This window comes from Odocoileus virginianus, chromosome 3 (genome assembly GCF_023699985.2).
Source record: "Odocoileus virginianus isolate 20LAN1187 ecotype Illinois chromosome 3, Ovbor_1.2, whole genome shotgun sequence".
Lineage (NCBI taxonomy): Eukaryota > Metazoa > Chordata > Mammalia > Artiodactyla > Cervidae > Odocoileus > Odocoileus virginianus.
The window spans coordinates 16,080,382-16,099,374 of NC_069676.1; the positions used below are offsets into that span (position 1 = coordinate 16,080,382).

The 18,993-nt window shown below is 46.4% G+C and overlaps 1 protein-coding gene across 5 annotated transcripts in view; it reads left to right on the top strand.

Moving 5' to 3' along the window:
• Positions 1-923: 923 nt before the first annotated feature.
• The window catches only part of RFX2 (regulatory factor X2), a 99,355-nt gene continuing 81,285 nt past the window's right edge, over positions 924-18,993 (top strand). For 3 of the 5 annotated variants that reach the window (XM_020916804.2, XM_020916807.2, XM_020916806.2), the window contains exon 1: positions 10,689-10,839. The gene's annotated coding sequence lies outside the window, so the exon portion shown is untranslated. Of the gene's footprint in view, positions 997-10,687; positions 10,840-18,993 lie in introns of those variants that run through there. The other 2 variants (XM_070464860.1, XM_020916805.2) reach the window with 2 other exon arrangements.

The window sequence follows — 18,993 nt, forward strand, 5'->3', positions numbered from 1 at the left end:
CACAGAATTGCATTCTTTTTTTCACCTGTGTTTTCCTAATGGAAGCATTCTGTGAGGTTTCTGCCCATCTTGCCTCAAGAGATTTCAGGCAACAAAGGACTTGAAAGCAGCGTCTTGATGAGATATTTGCACACCCTTGCTCATTAGCAGGCCTGAGTCATAGGTGGAAGCCACTCAAGTGTTTGTTGATGGATGAAAGGATAAAATGTGATCCATCCACACAATGGAACATTATTCAGCCTTTAAAAGGAAGGAGATTCTGACACACACTGCAGCATGGATAAACTTCAAGGACATGATGCTCAGTGAAATAAGCCAGTTACCAAAGGAGATATACTGTTTGATTCCACTTATGTGAGGTCCCTGAGGGAGTCAGATCCACAGAGACAGGAAGTAGATGAAGGAAGTGGCCATGCATGGTGGCCAAAAAAGTAATAATAATAATTTTTCTTAAAGTTATGGAGATGGGTGGTGGAGAATTGCATAAAAATATGAATGTACTTAGGGCCACTGAACTTCATTCTTACAAGTGGTTTATGTATATTTTATCTCAAACTAAAAAAAGAAAACTTTGAGATAGATTCAGCAAGAAATTGTCACCTACAGGCCTGGTATTCCACCATCCATGTTTTCAACAGTGATTTACTGAGGAAGCCCAATTGTTCCAAGCCCAATTCTAGACCAAGGTTTGTCAGGCTTAGCGCTGCTGCCTTTGGGACCAGATCATTCTCTGTGGTGCCACCCTGTGCATTGTAGGGGTGCGGCTTGCCCTGCTTCTACTGGCCAAATGCCGGTCGCGCTCCCTCCCCCAGTTGTGACATCATAAATGTCTCCATCTGGGGGGCAGAATCATCCCAGATGAGGACCCCTGGGTTAGGGAGTTCCATGGACCTTCCCCCACAAGATAATCTGTGTTCTGTGACCATCTGACCTCTGGATGTCCTAGAATGCTGCACACATTTCAGTACACAAACTGAGTGGAGAGGGAGAGAGGAGGTAATTCACAGATGCTGGGAGTGGGTGGTGGGTAGCACCCAGGTTTACAGGGTTTAACCCACTGAGAGTTCATTCTGCTGCACGGTGCAGACCAGGATCAGACTCAATCCTTTCCCCTCGTACTTTAATGGCAGGTTTCCTAGTCAGGCCATTGTTGGCATCTGAGGCCAGATAAATTCTCTGTGGTGGGGGCCTTTCTGTGAACTGTTGGGGTTGTTGAGCCGCATTCCTCATCTCTTATCTATATACTCGATGCCAATGGCACCCCGTAACGGTGGCCGCCAAAATGTCCCCAGACATTGCCAAAAGTCCCCTGTGGGGCAGTCACTGTTGCTTTAAAAAAAAAATCTATGCTTAAAAAATATATATGTATTTATATTTATTTAAATTTATTTATTAAAATTTAATTTTAAATTTTAAATTTATTATTAAATTATTTATTAAATTTAAATATTTATTTATTTACTTACTTACTTACTTATCGGGTCTTATCTGAAGCACGCAGGATCTTTTATATTTTTTTGGCTGTGCCGGATCTTCGTTGCTGTGCACGAGCTTTCTCTACTTGGAGTCAGCTGGTGCCACTCTCTAGCTGTGGTGTGCAGGCTTCTCCTGTTGCAGAGCATGAGCTTTAGGCGTGCGAGCTTCAGTAGTTGTGATGCACCCAATCGGTTACTCTGAGTCATGTGGGATCTTAGTTCATCGACCAGGGATGGAACCTGGGCCCCCTGCATTGGGAGCTCGTAGTCTTAGCCACTGGACCGCCAGGAAAGAGCCCCCACCCGCACCCCACCCCCCAAAGCTCTGATTTAGAGTACAGGATTGAGAGTAGATAGAAGAGGTCCCTGATCTAAGGGAATTTATTTAGACTAGAGGACACAGGGAGAGGCAACACATGGAAAAGCAAATCAAACAGGGCTGGAAACTGCAGTTACAGCTGCAGCCCCAAGACACGAAGGTTCTGGAATTCTCCAGGGAGGCGCCAGCCCAACGGGAATGTTTTCAGAGGAAATAACTGAGAAAGAGGATCCCAACTCTACAGGCTAGTCACCAACCCAGAGGGTACAGAAGGGCAAGAGCAGACACTGGAAGAGAACTTTTATTTATTTTTAATTTCTATTTTATATCAGAGATTCCCTGGAGGAGGAAATGGCAACCCACTCCAGTATTCTTGCCTGAAAATTTCCATAGACAGAGGAGCCTGGCAGGCCACAGTCCATAGGGTCGCAAATAATCAGACACAACCGGGGGACTGCGCACACATACACAGAGGTGATTAACCATGTGGTGACCGTTTCAGGGGTACAGCAAAGTGAGTCAGTGATACACATACATGCATCTATTCTTTTTCAAATTATTCTCCTATTTAGGTTATTACAGGGTGTTGAGCAGAGTTCGCTGTGCTATACAGTAGGTGGCAGAGGATAAGATGGTTAGGTAGCATCACTGATCCAATGGACATGAATTTGAGCAAACTCTGGGAGATAGTGGAGGGCAGAGAAGCAGTCCATGGGTTTGCAAAGAATTGGACAAGGCTTAGCAACTGAACAACAGCCACAACAATAAGTCCTTGTTGGTTATTATTTCAAACGCAGTAGTGTGTACTTGTCATCTGAAACTCCCAATCTGTCCCTCTCCCGCTTCACCCCTGGTAAGCATAAGTTCAATCTCTAAGTCTGAGTCTCTTTTTGTTTTGTAAATAAACTCATTTTTATCATTATTTTTAGATTCCACATATAAGGGATATCATACAGTATTTGACTTGATTCCCTTAGTTTGACTCTTTACAGGTCCATCGATGTTGCTGCAAATGGCATTACTTAACTTTTTAAAAGGATGTCTTGGGCAAAAAATATCCGGGTGCTGAGGGCTGGGTGCACAGAGGGTTCTGGTTACCCCTTCCTCTGGTATGGAGAATGGTGGTCAGTGGGCGTGCTTGAAGGGCATGTCTGGGCTCCAGGGAGAACCCCTGGGAGCAGGGAGTGGGTGATGCTGCTCTTCCAGGGAGGCGTGCTGGACTGGTGTCCGCTTCCTGGCAGAAGCTGCAGGGCAAGAGGTGGGCTGGTTGTTTTGGCAGCTGAGCCAAGGCAACTTGCTGCTAAATCAGGATGGGCTCGCAAACAGCGGGTTTGTTTGGGAAGAGGTGTGCATTTCTCAGGAACTAGATGAGCTCAGAGAGCTGGCATGGGGGAACTTTAGATCTTGTCCCGGAGCGTCTCCTGGCTTCCCTCCACGGAGGTTCAGCAGGCCATGGGGCCTGAATTCCTAGGGACCAGGGAAAGAGGAAGGGGAGGTCAGTGTTGCGAGTTTGGTGGGGTAAAGGGAAAGATAGGTGGCAGCCCACCCACCAAGATGGGGCAGGGTCGGTGGCTTGTATCCAGGGGAACTTGACGAGATCTCTTGTACCTGATTTATTGCTGTGCTGTTGCCATCTTGAAGTTCGTGGTAACTTTCAAACAAGCAGCCTTCTACAGGCTGACAGGGGCAGGTGGAGCTCAGTTATTTTATCTCCAGAGACTTTAGACTTCTCCCAGGAGCTAATAAGCCAACCAGCGCCATTTGTTGGCGAGACCTATTCTTTCCCTATTAATAATCTTGGCATGCTTGTCAAAAGATCAATTGATCATAAGTGTGCAAGTTTATTTCTGGATTCTCAGTACAGTTCCACTTATCTACATGTTTAGCTTTATGCCAGTACCACAACTGGAGCTTTGTAGTAAGTTTTAAAATTTGGAAGTATAAGTCTTCTGACTTTGTTCTTCTTTTTCAAGACTGTTTGGGTTATTCTGGGTTCCTTGCATTGCTTTATGAAATTTAGAATGAGCTTCTAAATTTCTACAACAACAACAACAAAACCCAGCTGGATTTTGAGAGAGAGTACATTCAGTGTGTAGGTCAGTTTGGAGAATATTAGCATCTTAACATGAAATCTTCTGATCCATGGACATGGGATATCCTTTATGTGGTTCTTTAATTTCTTTCAATGCTGTTGTGTTTTTTGGATTTTGGTTTTTGTTTTGTTTTTAGTTATCATTGTATAAGTCTTGGCTTCTTTAGTTAAATTCATTCCTAAGTCTTTTGTTCTTTTTGGTGTTATTATAAATCAAATTCTTATGCAGGAGACACGAGTTTGATCCCTGGGTCAGAAAGATCCCCTGGAGGAGGGCACAGCAACCCACTCCAGTGTTCTTGCTGGGAAATCCCATGGAAGGAGGGGCCTGGCAGGCTACAGTCTGTAGGGTCACCAAGAGTCAGACAAACCGAAGCGACTGAGCATGCACACACAATGGGTTCCTGGGGGTTTCTACATACAAGATGGTGTCATCTGCAAAAAGGGATAGTTTTCTTGCTTTGTTTCCAATCTGGGTGCCTTTTATATTTTTTTTCTTGCCTAATTACCCTGGCTATCTCATCCAGCACAATGTTGAATAGAAATGTTGAGAGAAGATATCCTTGTCTTGTTCCTGATGTTATGGGGAAAGCATTTGACTTTTCACCATTAAGTATTATTATCTGTGGCATTTTTTTGCATGTCTTTTATCAGCTTGAGGGTCTCCTCTATTCCTAGTTTGTCATGAAAAAGTGTTGGATTTTGTGAAATGCTTTTTCTGAAGCTGTTGGGATGATCATGTCATTTTTGTCCTTTATTCTACTAAAATGAATGGTTTGTTTTTTTTTTTTTTTAAATATTAGGCCAACCAAGCTTGCATTCTTGGGACAGATTCCATTTGATCATGGTGTATAAATCTTTTTAATATGTTTCCAGATTTGGTTTCCCAGTAGTTTGTTGGGGATTTTTGCATCTGTGTTCATAAGAAATCTTGGTCATGAGTTTTCTTTTCTTGTGGTGTCCTTGTCTGGTTTTGGTATCAGGCTAATACTGGCCTCAGAGAATGTTAGAATGGCCTCATGGAGTTTTCTCTCCTCTCATAGTTTTAAGAAAAGTCTGTGAAGGCTAAATGTTTAAATCTTTAGACATTTCATAGAATTCATCAGTGGAGCCATTGGGCCTGGGTTTTTCTTTGTTTTTGTTTTTTTAATACTAATTCAATTTCTTTACTTGTTAAAGATTCATTCAGTTCTCTGTTTCTTCTTGAATCAGTTTAGGTAATTTGCATCTTTCTAAGAATATCCCCCATTTCATCCAGGGTATCTAATTTGTTGATATGCAATTGTTTATAGTATTATTTTTTAATTTTTGTATTTCTGTAATGTTGCTTGTAATGTCCCTTTTTTCATTCCTGACTTTAGTAATTTGAATCTTCTTTTTATCTTGATCAGTCTAGTTAAAGTTTTATCAACCTATTTGATCTTTTCCAAGAAGCTACTTGTGGTTTTAATAAATCTGTCTTGATTTTCTATTCTCAACTTCATTTACTCCCACTCTAATCTTTATTATTTCATTCTTTTGGCTAGCTTTAGTTTCAATTTACTCTTATTTTCCAGTTTCTTAGGGTGGATAGCTAGATTATTGACTGAGGTCCTTCTCTCTTTTTTTTCTTTAGCATAGATGATTACAGCTATCAATTTTCTTCTACTTTAACTGGATCTCATAAATTTTTGTATGTTGTATTTCATTTTCAGTCATCTCAAAGTATTTTCTAAGTTCCCTTATGATTTCTTCTTCGAGATAGTGGAGTTTTGCAGCTATTAATTGGGGCAAGAAATATATAAACAGTGCTGAAAATATGGCATCATGTTGAGACAAGTTCGCACTCTCAAATCAAGAGTTATAGCAGAATGAACTGTAGAATGTGTCTCCAGAGCACTGCTGTCCCACTCTAAAACCTTTCCCCTAACCTCCTCACGTCCATCAGAATGTTCTCCAAAATGTACACTGAATCCACTGACCCATCTTCACCTCTGCTACCAGGTTCCTAATCCAAGCCACCATGCTTTTAAGTCCAGGGGGACGGTAACAGACTCCCAGGTTCTGTGTCTGTCTTGTCTCCTACAGTCTATTCCCCATGCAGTGAGGTTTTAAAATCACAAACCACAAACTGCAGTAGAGTTAAGTGTCCTGCATACAAACGCAGTCCATTCCAAAAGCGCATTTGCAAGTCCAGTTGGTTCCTACATCCAACAAAGTTAGCCTAGGTACCCAGCTAACACAACTGGCTACATAGTACTGTGCTGTCATAGATTTATAACATGTTTCACACAAATACATAAAAACAAACACAAAAAGTAAAGAAAATATTTTAAATCTTATGGTACAGTACCTTGAAAAGTACAGTCGTACAGTTCAACAGGCATTGAGTGAACAGGCAAGAAGAGTTACTGACCGGAGGAGGTGGGAGATGGGAGAGCTGAAGGATCATCGTCAATAGGAGATGGAGGGCAGGCTTCAATTTCACGCTTGCCTGATGTTGATGACACAGGTTTTGGTTCCTTGTTGGAACCAGATGCACGTTTGCATCTCTGCAAGTTCACAGTTTGAATGTTTGTATGTAGAGAACTGACTGTCCATCTGCCCCACTCCCACTTAAAACCCTCTGATGGCTTCCAAGTCTGACGAGGGCCATTTTCCATATTCAAAGGTCCGTATAGTCAAAGTTATGATTTTCCAGTCATGTAGTGATGTGAGAGTTGAACCATAAAGAAGGCTGAGCACCGAAGAACTGATATTTTCAAATTGTGGTGCTGGAGAAGACTCTTGAGAGTCCCTTGGACAAAGGAGATCAAACCAGCCAATCCTAAAGGAAACCAACCCTGAACATTCAGTGGAAGGACTGAAGCTGAAGCTCCAGTACTTTGGCTACCTGATGCAAAGAGCTGGCTCATTGGAAAAGACCCTGATGCTGGGAAAGATGAAGGCAGGAGAATAAGGGACTGGCAGAGGATGAGGTGGTTGGATGGCATCACTGACTTAATGGACATGAGTTTGAGCAAACTCTGGGTGATAGTGAAGCACAGGGAAGCCTGGTGTGCTGCAGTCCATGGGGTGGCAAAGAGTAGGACACAACTTAGCAACTCAACAACAACAAAATGAAATCTTAAGTGACCCCCTCCATCCCCTGACTCACCACTCCCCACCCACTCGCACCCTCCCCATTTACCCTGCTCCAGCCACACCCAGGGACCTGCTTTTTGTTTCTTCCACCCAAGTTTCCATCCCAGGGATTTTGAATTCCTGAAATGTTCCTTTACTCTTCCTCATTATTCTGACCTGGGCCGAAATGTCACCCCCTCAGAGAGGCTGAGAGTGGCCAACTCTTCCCACTTTGTCTGGGAATTCCCAAAATTTAGCACTGAAAGCCCCATGTTGTGGGAAACCCCGTAATCAAACTATCCTGGTTTGGCCACACTTGAGAGGCCATCCCTGGCCGTTCCATCCAAAACAAGCCCCACCTACTCACCCTGCAAGCTACTACCCTATTGTTTTTTCTATAAGTGTGGGACTTGTGTCCTTAGAACCTGCAGCCATGCCTGGCAAATAGTAAGCACTTAAGAAATATTTTTGATTAATCATTGAAGGACAGAAATTGATCCCTACAGTCTTAGGTTTAAAATTCCATCACATGGGCTTCCCTGGTGGTCCAGTGGTTAAGGATCTGCTTTGCGATGGAAGGGCCACCAGTTTGATCTCTGGTCCGAGACAGTCCCACATGCCTCGGAACAACTAAGCCTGTGCACCACAACTGCTGAGCCTGTCCTCTCCAGCCCATGAGCCACAACTACTGTGCTCACGTGCTGCAACTACTGAAGCCTGTGGACCTAGAGCCCATACTTCCCAACTAGAGAGGCCACCACAATGAGAAGCTTCTGCACTGCAACTAGAGAAAGCCTGAATGCAGCAATGAAGATGCAGCACAGCCAAAAAAAAAAAAAAAATCCATCATGTGAAACACTGCAAAGAGCAACCCATTAGAACTTGGCGAAATCATCTTATCAAGTCCCCATCAGCATTTTCATTAAAACAAAGTAGAAAAAAATCAGCATTAACTAAAGCATCATGTCATGAAAATGTTTTCATGATATGTGTGTTGATGTGGACTGGGCCTCTGAGTAAAATATATTTCCTGCTATGCTTTGTGGTCAAAAATGTTTGAAAACTACTCATCTAGTGGTCAAGAGTGTGGGATTGGGCATCAGACTGCTGGCGCTGGAAGCCCTTACAAGCTGCTTCATGCTAATTTACTCATTTTTCCCCCCAGCCTCTGTTCTCTGATCTGTAAAATGAAGACAGTGCAGTCTCTCTCAGGATGAGATTGTGTGTTTTAACTGATGATTGTTTTGTTGATAAGTCATGTCTTACTCTTTTTGACCCCATGGACTGCAGCACCCTAGGCCTCCCTGTCTTTCACTGTCTCCCAAAGTTTGTTCAAATTCATGTCCATTGAGTCAGTGATGCCATGCAACCACCTCATCCTCTGCCACCCTCTTCTTCTTTTGCCTTCAATCTTTCCTAGCATTAGGGTCTTTTCCAATGAATAGGCTCTTCATATCAGATAGCCAAAGTAGTGGAGCTTCAGCTTCAGCTTCAGCATCAGTCCTGCCAATGAGTATTCAGGGTTGATTTCCTTTAAGGTTCACTGGTTTGATCTTGCAGTCCAACGGACTCTCAAGATTCTTCTCCAGCACCACAACTCGAAAGCATTGATTTTTCTTTGTGGTCAAACTGTCACATCCATACATGACTCCTGGAAAAACCACAGCTTTGACCGTACAGATTTTTGTTGGCAAAATGATGTCCTGCTTTTTAATATACTGTCTTAACTGAGTTAGTACATGAAAAATGCTTAAGGGTACTTTCTGGCATATAAGGACAGTTTAGTCAGTATTGACTAATACGTTTGTCCAATGAATGAATGAAATCTAACCTTCCCTTAAATTGCCCTGCCTGCCTTTTCTCAGAACAAGCTTTTTCTCCTAGAATTCCACCCCCTTCTTCCAAATAACTATTTATGTTTACCTTTTGTTAGTGTCAATCACCACCCCCCCCCAAAAAAAAAACCCAAACTCTACCAGGGTGTCTTGTTTGTCCCATTCAAAAGTTGAACCTCCTGGGACTTCCTAGCAGTCCAGTGGTTAAGTTTTCGCACTACCAAGGCGGGTGTGGGGCATGGGTTCAATCTGTGGTTGCGGATCTAGTATCTCTTATGCCAAGCAGCGATGCCAAAAAAAACTGAACCTACTACCTGGGGGTAGGGAGGAGGGGGAAAGGTTGGCAAACATTTTCTGTGAAGTTATCAAATAGTAAATATTTTAGACTTTGCTTATGTCATCCCATCTTTGTGCAAATACTCAAGTGTCTGGTATCCAACTCTGTGGGACAACTTTCCGTGTCCTGAGGACAGGTTTCACGAAAGAAATTTTTTCCTCAGACTGGGAGGGGAGGAATGGTTTCCGGATGATTCAAGCGCACTACATTCATGGTGCACTTTATTTCTATTATTATTAAGCCAGCTCCACCTCAGATCATCAGGGGTTAGATCCCCGAGGTTGGGGACCCCTCGCTTAAGCAAATAGGGAAGCTGTGTACTGATAAAACTTTATAGGCACGGGGCTGGTGGAGTTTGCCCCACAGATCTTAATCTGTTGACCCTTAAAGGAGTTGAAAATACTGGATTCAGTAAAATAAAATAGACTTTCATATAGTTTCCACATGCTACCAAAGATCCTTTTAATTGTTTTTACCACTTCAGTTCAGTCGCTCAGTTGTGTCCAACTCTTTGCAACCCCATGAATCGAAGCACGCCAGGCCTCCCTGTCCATCACAGACTCCGAGAGTTTACTCAAATTCATGCCCATCGAGTTGGTGATGCCATCCAGCCATCTCTACCTCTGTCGTCCCCTTCTCCTCCTGCCCCCAATCCGCCCCCCAGCATCAGGATCTTTTCCAATGAGTCAACTCTTCGCATGAGGTGGCCAAAGTATTGGAGTTTCAGCTTCAGCATCAGTCCTTCCAATGAACACCCAGGACTGATCTCCTTCAGGATGGACTGGTTGGATCTCCTTGCAGTCCAAGGGACTCTCAAGAGTCTTCTCCAACACCATAGTTCAAAAGCATCAATTTTTCGGCGCTCAGCTTTCTTCACAGTCCAACTCTCACATCCATACATGACCACTGGAAAAACCATAGCCTTGACCAGACGGACCTTTGTTGGCAAAGTAATGTCTCTGCTTTTTAATATGCTATCTAGGTTGGTCATAACTTTCCTTCCAAGGAGTAAGCGTCTTTTAATTTCAGGGCCGCAGTCATCATCTGCAGTGTTTTACCACTTAAATGTATATTAAAATTCCCAGCTCGTGGGTCATGAATATAAGTCATCTGGCTTGCGGATCGGATTCTGCTGACCCCGGGTCCAGACTGTACCAGGACGCCCGGCAGTAGGCGTCTGGGTCCCCAAAACTCGGCCTTACGGGAGCTGCGCCACCAGCACCGCGTCCGCGCGCGCCTCCGGCCTTCCAACCCTCCTTCGCAGCGCGCGCCTCCCGCCAAGCCCCGCCCCTCTTCGCGGCGGTTGGTCGAGCCGCGGCCCTCTTTATGTCCGCTGACAGGCACTGCACAGAGCCAATGGTGAGCCTCAAAGTCTTGCGCCCCGCCCTCATTGCGCCCGTTGGAGGCGGCCATGGGCGGGCCGTTGAGGGGGTGGGGCGCGGAGCCTGGTAACCGTTGCCGATAACAACGCCCCGCCCCGTCGCGGCAGGAGGGCAGGCGGCGCGAGGCAGGCAGGCGGGCGGGCGCCGGGAGCCGGAGGAGGAGCGGCCGCCGCCGCCACCGCCGCCGCCATAGAGACTGTAGCCGTGGAGACTGTTACTTACCAACGGGGACCAACACGCAGCAGCCGCCACCGCCGCCGCGGGAGCCGTTGCCCGAACTCCCGGCCCGAACTCCAGGTGACCGATGCGACCGCCCCGGGCTCTGCCCGGCCAGAGAGTGCGGGGGGCGGCGGGGATCCCAATCGGGGGTCGAGGGGCGGGCAGCGCTGTCCCTGCCGTTCACCCTAAACGTCCGAGATGGCGCGCCCGCGGGACCTCCCTCTTCACCCCCAGTCCCGAAGTCGCAGCTGAGTTTGGGGTGCCCGGGGGTGTCCCCCTTTTCCTTTTAACCAAAGTCAGGGAGAGGTGAGGACCCATCGTCTCACTTTTTTCAAAACTTTCTGAGTTGGGGGCTCCAGGGGAGCTGTCTTTGACTGTCACCCTCAAACCCCCCGAGTTGGGGGCGCCCTGAGAACCCCTCTCAAACTTTTACCTTCAAACTCCCTGAATGTGGGACTCTTGGGGAACTCCTTCGCACTCTGACTCCCCAAATCTTTAAGCTGGGGACGCCCGAGGACCCTTGTCTCTTTCCCTCAAACCCCGAATTGGGGGACGCCTCGGCAACGCCTGTCGAACTCTGACATTTAAACTCCTTGAACTGAAGGCGCTTGGGGGCTCTTCCTGTTAATTCCCCTAATTTTTGAAATTGGGGCGCCCGGAGTCACTTCTCTCACTCCTAAACTCAAATCGCTGAATTGAGAAGGTCTAAAGCATTCGTTCTCACCTCGTTTCGACCTCGCCTCCAAATTCTGAATCTGAGGGTTCTCTGTAACCCTATCCTCACTTTTAAAACCCGAAGTCGGTGCACTGGTCTAGAGGAAGAACCGCTCCCCTCTTCGCTTTTTGACCACAAACTCCTGAGAATCGGGCTTCCCGGAGACCCGTTTCTCACCTTTTCACCAAAAGTTTCTCGGGTTTAGGGCTCCTCGGACACTTCTCGGCTCTCTCTCCTGGTAACCCCGCATTCCACAGTTTGGGGGATCCTGGATCCGCCGGTCCCTCCGCGCCCCTCAGGAAACCCCTGTGCACAGCCGCAGCTCCCATGTTAGGACTGATCGAGAAGCAAGAAAAGTTTCACCGAAAGGATTGTTTTTTTAAATAATTATTTTGTAAAGGGTTTGTGGCCCAAACTGCTCGGTGGCATTTTCTCCGGGGGTTGTTCGTGTGCTTGGGTGTGTGTGTGTGTCTGTGATAATCCATCCCCCACCCCGACCCCCCTCCCCCGAGTCTCTTCCCCAATCCCGACCTCCCAACCCCCGCCGCCAAATGCTCTTTGATTCTTTTTTCCTCCCCTCCGGGACACGCCAGCGGCGCTCCCTCCAGCTTCGTCCCCGTTGGTTTTTCTAGCTGCCGTGCTCGGAAAAGTTGGGTTTCCGATCCTAGTGGCTATTTACAGGGCCCCCGGGGCCCAACAGCCCCTGCCATTCTGGCGGCGGCGGCGGCGGCGGGGGTGGTTCATCGTCCTAATTTTAACCTCCTGGTTGCCCCGCAGGAATGAGGGAGAAGGGCAGCGTGCCGCACGAAAGTCCAGGGCTGCCTTTCCGCAGAGAGCTCATTCCTAGGCTTCTGGGTGTTTTAATTATGCGCCGCCCCCCCCCCCCCCACCCGCCTCCCCGATCCCCCACCCCCCACCCCGCAGTCCCCACCATAGATATTTTCTTACTCTGTGCCTCTGTGCATTTAACTGTCAGTGCAGGCTGTCATGAGATTCCCCCACCTCCCAATCAGCTTTATCTCTGCAGATCCAAAATATCAAACCTTTTGCAAGGCTCTCCATGTCAACGAAGACTTACCCAGCAAAAAATAATAATAGTAATAACAACAACAGAAAACATTAGCAATAACAATTTTCTTTGTTGCCCACAGGTATTGGCAACACATTTTTATCTTGTTGCTTCATAATCTGAAACATTTATTTGTTTGCTTATATGAAGACCCATACCCTCTGTGCTGGGGAGTACCAGGGGCTGGTTACCTGTTCTCTCTCCCACTCCAGTTTAAAGTCTTGGACTGACTCTAAAATAATCTTAGAAATGGCTACTCATCTACTCTGGCCAGAGAAAAAGTGCGTATGGGACCCCCACCCCAGGAAAGGAATTTGATTTCCTTAATTACTGCTGCTAATTTCACCAACAGGCTAGGTAGAGTATGGAAGGAGACTGGGTAGTCTTTTTTTTTTTAATTTCATAATATATGATGGAAAAGATAACTGATTCCCAGATCCTGTGATATTGCAACTGATTTGGGTCAGGAAATTAGTTCAGAAACACTTTGTCCCTGTGATCCAAGCCATATGACTTATTTAACTCTGAAGGTATGTTCCTCTCATCTCAGATAAACCTCTGAGATGCTGAGAAGGGGAGTCCAGGAGGAGAGGGACAGAGTTACTGGTGACACCCAGTAAGAGAAAAATTCCTTTGAAACTCAGCTGATAAGTGCTTTCTGGGTGCTGGGTACATATCACCTTAATATTTTTCTTTTAACCATGTTGATCGCTGAAGCACTGCCAGGATGGAGCTAGTCACCAGAAATAACACACGCCAGGGTCTTATCTGGCTCTCATTCTTTAGATCTAATTTGTAAATTCAGATTTGACTTAAAATTAATTAATATGAATTTATATTTGATGAATTGAACTTTCATTAATCATAGAATTGAGTCAACATTTTAAATGTACAGTTTTGGTAGTCACATGTGGTGGTTTTGCTCATAAAATTCCAGGGCCAGGAGGAACCATATCTTATGGTACATTTGGCTCTTTTTATTTAATGCAGGTTGTTCACTGATTTGTTTATTTTTAGAATATTTATTTATTTTTCTGGCTGTGTCAGGTCCTAGTTGTGGCATGTGGGATCTTAGTTCCCTGACCAGGGATCGAACCCAGGTGCCCTGCATTGGGAGTGTGAAGTCTAAGCCACCGGACTGCCAGGGAAGTCCCAACCACTTATTTAATTCCAACCACTTATTTAAATGACGTGCTCCCCGCTACACACCTACGTATTTGTAAAATGTAAACGTTTTTTCAAAGCATGGGAGGTTCTCAGAGAAACTCTCCCTCATCAGATCCTCATTGAACCCAAGATGAACCAAGGAATTCTTATCAGAAAAGGCAAACTAAGAGGGAGAACTTGAGAGAAGACCCAGAATTAAGGGGATAAGGAGTGGGGGCAGAGGATGAGGGGAAGGGCTGGGGAGAGCCCACCAAGTGGGTTGGCTGCTAGGGCTGGTGAAATTGGCGACCCTGAGAGGCAGTTTAAGGGCAAGGGCTTATAGTCCCCCAATCTGTTCCTCTGAAGACTCCCAGCTCCCTTAGTGAGTATCAGCCAGCTTCTCCCGGCTGCTCAGGCTAATACTTCGGAGTCATCCTCCAGCCTTCTGTGTGTGTGTGTCTCTGTCTTTCTATCTTTCTCTCCCTCAAGCCATCAGCAAAAAGACCTAAAATCTGACCCTGCCTCGCCACCTCCACCATCAGCCCCTGGTCTAAGCCTCCAGCACTTCATGTCCAGATGCTTCCAGCCGTTCACCGAGGGTTGTATCATGTCCTGTTGTGTATTCCTCAGCTCAGAACCCACCCACAGCTCCCATCTCACTTGGAGCAAAAACCGAAGTCCATCCCCCAACTGGGGCCCTCAGCCCAGTCCCTCTTTAGCCTAATCTCCAATCCCATGTGCCTGCCTTCAACGTCACTGGCCTTCCCAGAGTACCTCAAACCCTCTGCCTGGAAAGTTCTTGGTCCAGGCATATGGGGGCTTCCTCCCTCACAGCCTTCAAGCCTTTTCTCAAACTCACCTTCCCAGGCCATCAACTTGCAAGTGATGGTATCCTTGTCCCCTCCCTCCCGGGCTTTCTCTCTCCTTCACATTTACCACTAACACCCCATATATTACATAGATTGATTTTATCATTGCTGTTCCCTTGTTAGAACGTCAGCTCGATGCCAAGATGCTCTGGGTGTTTTGTGAACTTCCGTATCTCCCGGGCTGAGAATCATTCTGGCACTGAGTGGGCGCTTGATAAATATTTGTTAAGTGAATGAGTAAATGATCTCTCATGCACCTAATGGGAAAGCTGATGTGAAAATGAAGAGCTGCTCCGTAACTACCATATCTTGCCTTCTATGTGACGCAGTACAGCTCAGATTGGGTGAATGACGTCAGTGGGAAGAGGGAAGGAGAAGTATGAGTCCCAGCCTGGATGCTGCACATGTGGGCTTCTGGGCCTGGAGAGAAGGGGGTTAGCGTTTATTAGCTGAGTGACCTCAGGGAAGGCTTGGCGTAGGTGAAAGAGGTAATCACTTACATATTTTTTTTTAAATATTTTTGTAATGTAGACTGTTTTTAAAGTCTTTGTTGAATTTGTTACAAAGTTGCTTCTGTTTTATGTTTTGGTCTTTTGGCCCCATGCAGCATGTGGGATCTTAGCTCCTCAACCAGGAATCGAACCCACACCCCCTGTATTGCAAGGCAAAATCTCAACCACTGGTCCACCAGGGCAGTCCCCACTTTATGGTTTTGTTATTAGAAATAATATTATAACTGTGTAGCCCAAGGCCTGGCACAAAATAGTGTATGACAGAGTAGCTATTATTATTGCTGTTGTTATTTTTATTATTAGAACAAAACAAAGAAGCAGTGTGGCCTGCCTGGGATGGATTTTTCAGTTTGGTTTCCTGACCACCAAGTGCTGAGGAGACAAGTCAGTAAATACATCTTGTTCTATTGAGTGGGTGAGCCCTACACGGTCTGTTTTAAGTTGGGAAATACCCTTCAATTGCATAGAAATTCTCTGGTACAGATATGGCGTCTGCAAGCGTGAAGCTCTAGGCAAAACTAAATGTCACCAGAAAAGTAGCTCACATCTTGGTTGGGGTATCGGTTCATCTGAAATTACTCCCCAAACATCACACTTTTGGTTGGGTTTTGCCAAGCAGCCAGCTCAGCTGGCAGAACCTCCAGATGAGAATGTTTAAAAACTGGTTTCCCCTCTCTGTTATCACTGGCGCTTAGGTGCCAATCAGGTCGAAATCTGGAAATCAGCCGTTCAGAGGTAAGAACCGGCCTGGTGTTCGTGCCAGGACTTGACTTGGGCCCTTAGGAGCAGGCTGCCTGGCCTTACTCCTTGTTACGCCTTGCTTCTTTTCTTCCTGAAATGCATTCCTATTTTATGATACATAAGTTTTGTATGTTTCAAAGCAGGGTTTTGTGCCCTGGCAACCTCATTTTTAATTCTGGTCAATTCTATGACTTTCCAAGAAATATAGTTGACTTCCCAAGCCTATCGATGATATATACAGCAACTGGATTTCAGACCCTGTGAATTAGATTATACCTGCCACATGCCGTGTTTAAAAATGGAAAGAAAAAAAAAAACCTTATGAAGCCATTAAAAGCCTAGAACTTACTTGTTATGGCTCAATATAGTGATGATTTGTCATTTACTGTGTAATGAAGCCCAAATATGCTATATAATGTAAGCCTTTTTCTACTAAGATCTCTGCAGTTACTTTGAGTGAGTGAGTGAGTGTGTGTGTGTGGGTAGGTGGGTGCATGTGCGTGTGTGTGTGTGTGTGTGTGTGTGTGTGTGTGTGTGTGTAAGAACTGGGCTATGGTATCCAGGGAAGCTCTTCAGGAGGTGATGGTTGAGCTGAGACTGAACTGATAAGAGGGAGCAGCCCTGTGCAGTTCACAGAGAGAGCCTTCGGGGGGGCGGGGGCAGCAGGTGCAAAGGTCCTGTGGCAGGTGGAATCACCTGGCCCTGGTGAGGGCAGAGAAACGTGGCTGTGTGGCTAATGACTGGTGAGCAAAAAGAGGAGACACAGAGGGCCTCAGGGGCCATAGGGAGCAGTCTGGCTGCTATTCTAAGTATAAATTAGGTCTCGGGAGATTTAACCTCCTCCTGTAGCTGTCACAGCCTTGGTGTCCAGTCGTTCACTGGAAGACCTACTTTCTGGACTTCTGCCATTTCTTCATCTCTCACTCATTCATTCGTTCATTTGTTGATTGCTCTCTGAGTCAAACATTATCCTGTGAGGTTACAGAGACTAAGGCCAACTAGGAGAGGGTGACGGCTTCAGAGCAAGGATGGGCTGGAGGTCTCTCCAAGGACCAGCAGGTAGGAGGCAGGCAGAGGAGGCAGGCACTCACCTGGAGGGGCCACAAAAGGTGTCCAGGAGAAGGTGGGCTGGAGTGGAGCTTTAATGTGCAGGCAGACAGGTGGGGAGAGCTGTGGCGTGACTGTGTTTTCTGGAAGCTGAACACAGGGAATGGGGGAGACCAGGCTGGAGAGGAAAGCAGGTGTCGGCAACCATGGCCTGTTTCTGGAAGTGAAGGCTCACTGTGACAGGCCTCTGGAGGCTGGTGATAGAGAATTATGGCTGGTGTGGTCCAAGCCCGGGGTGACAGGGGCCTGGCCGACTACACCCGCCGGGGATGCTTGGGGAGACAGAGGTGCAGGGTTCTGGGGGCTCTGAGGGCCCAGTGACTTCTTGTGGGACAAAAAACTGGGAGAAGTCCAGTCTGACTTTGGGGATCAGGCAGAACAGGCACTTCAGTGAGTCGGGGGTCCCAGGAAATGCTAGTGGGGAGGAGGGTAAGGAGTTGAGGCATGGGCGTGGCTGGCTTGAGACTCATGGGATCATCGGAGAGCAGGCAGTTTTCTGCCAGGCTACTGGATTTTGGGGTCCAGAGGGGAGGGAGGCAGTCCAGGCTGGAGGTCAGGATCTGGGTGCTGTCAGCACGTCATTGGCCATTCCAGTCATGAAAACGGATGCGCTCACTCAGGGAGAAGCCAGAGAGTGAGAAGAGAAGGCCAGAGGCAGGAGCATCCAAATTCCAGGAGCAGGAAACCAGCCAGGAGTCAGAGGAAAGCAGTTTTTTAAAAATGATAGGAAAACACAATGACACAAAATTGATCATTTTAACCCATGTTACGTGCACAGCTCTGTGGCACTAGGCACATTCACGTTGTTGGGCAACCATCTCCGCCACCCATCCCCAGAACTCTCTCATCTGCCAAACTGAAACTCGGTCCCCATGAAACACTGACTCCCCACCCCCTCCCCCAGCCCCTGGCCCCAGCATCTACTTCCTGTCGCTATGGCTTTGACTCCTTGAGAGACCTTCTATGGGTGGAATCAGACAGCATTTGTTCTTTTGTGTTGGTTTCTCTCTCAGAGCTTTATGTTCTCATTGTTCATCCAAGGTGTAGCAGGTGTCAGGGTCTCCTTCATCTTTAGGGCTGAATAATATTCCACTGTCTGGATGGACCACAATTTGTGTATCCATTCATCTGTCAATGGACACTTGGGCTGCTTTCACATTTTGGCTCCTTGAATCATGCTGGACGGAGGAGGTTTGGCAGGCACAGGGGGAACCAGGCAAAGAGCTCTGAAGACAGAGGAGGAAGCAACTCAAGGTCTGAGCACCAAAGGGTGAGATTTGACAGAAACCAGAGAGATGATCCAACAGGGACAGCCCCCCAGCAAAAGGGGGAAGGATATGTCTCCAGAGAAGGACAAGAGGTTTGGCTCACGCATGCCTGTCTCCTCGGCAAACTGTTGAAATCACACTAATGATATAGAAGCAGCCCATTCCTGAAGTCACAGCAACACTTAATTATGCTTGTATTTTTAAAATGTGAACTGTTTATCTTTTGGAGATAGCGCCATGTTCCCAGGATACATTTCTGTCCAAAGGGTGACCTGCAGGGTAAGGCCTGGGAAGCAATTTCCCCCCAAAATCAACAGCCCACAAAAATGTGTTCCAGCTCCACCCATCTAGGAAGCACCCAAAGAAAACACCATGCGGAGGTTCCCCACCTCGCCTGTCCTTCTCAGAATATGCACAGATGGAGCCTGCTGGAGAAAAAATAAATTCGGAATTCCAGACCCACAGAAAAGAGCTTGAAGCATGTGCTTGGATTTTTAAAAGAATTATTCATCTTCTAGAAGAGTTCGCCTTCCTGGGGACTTCTCTGTGTTTAGTGCTTTCTAGGGTCTCCACCTGTTCAACCAGTACTATGGACCCCAAATATCAAACATCTGAGTCACTTATAGTCAAACACTTAAGTGTATTCATATATCATCATGTGGGGAGTTATAAGGGGGGAAGGTGATAGAGAAATTTTCAATTGCTAGCAGCCATTTGCCACTGACATTCTGACTAGAAGTTAAAACGTGAAGTGGGTATAATTCCAGAGCTCCTCAATTGTGTAAATCAAGGCATGGTAATAAGG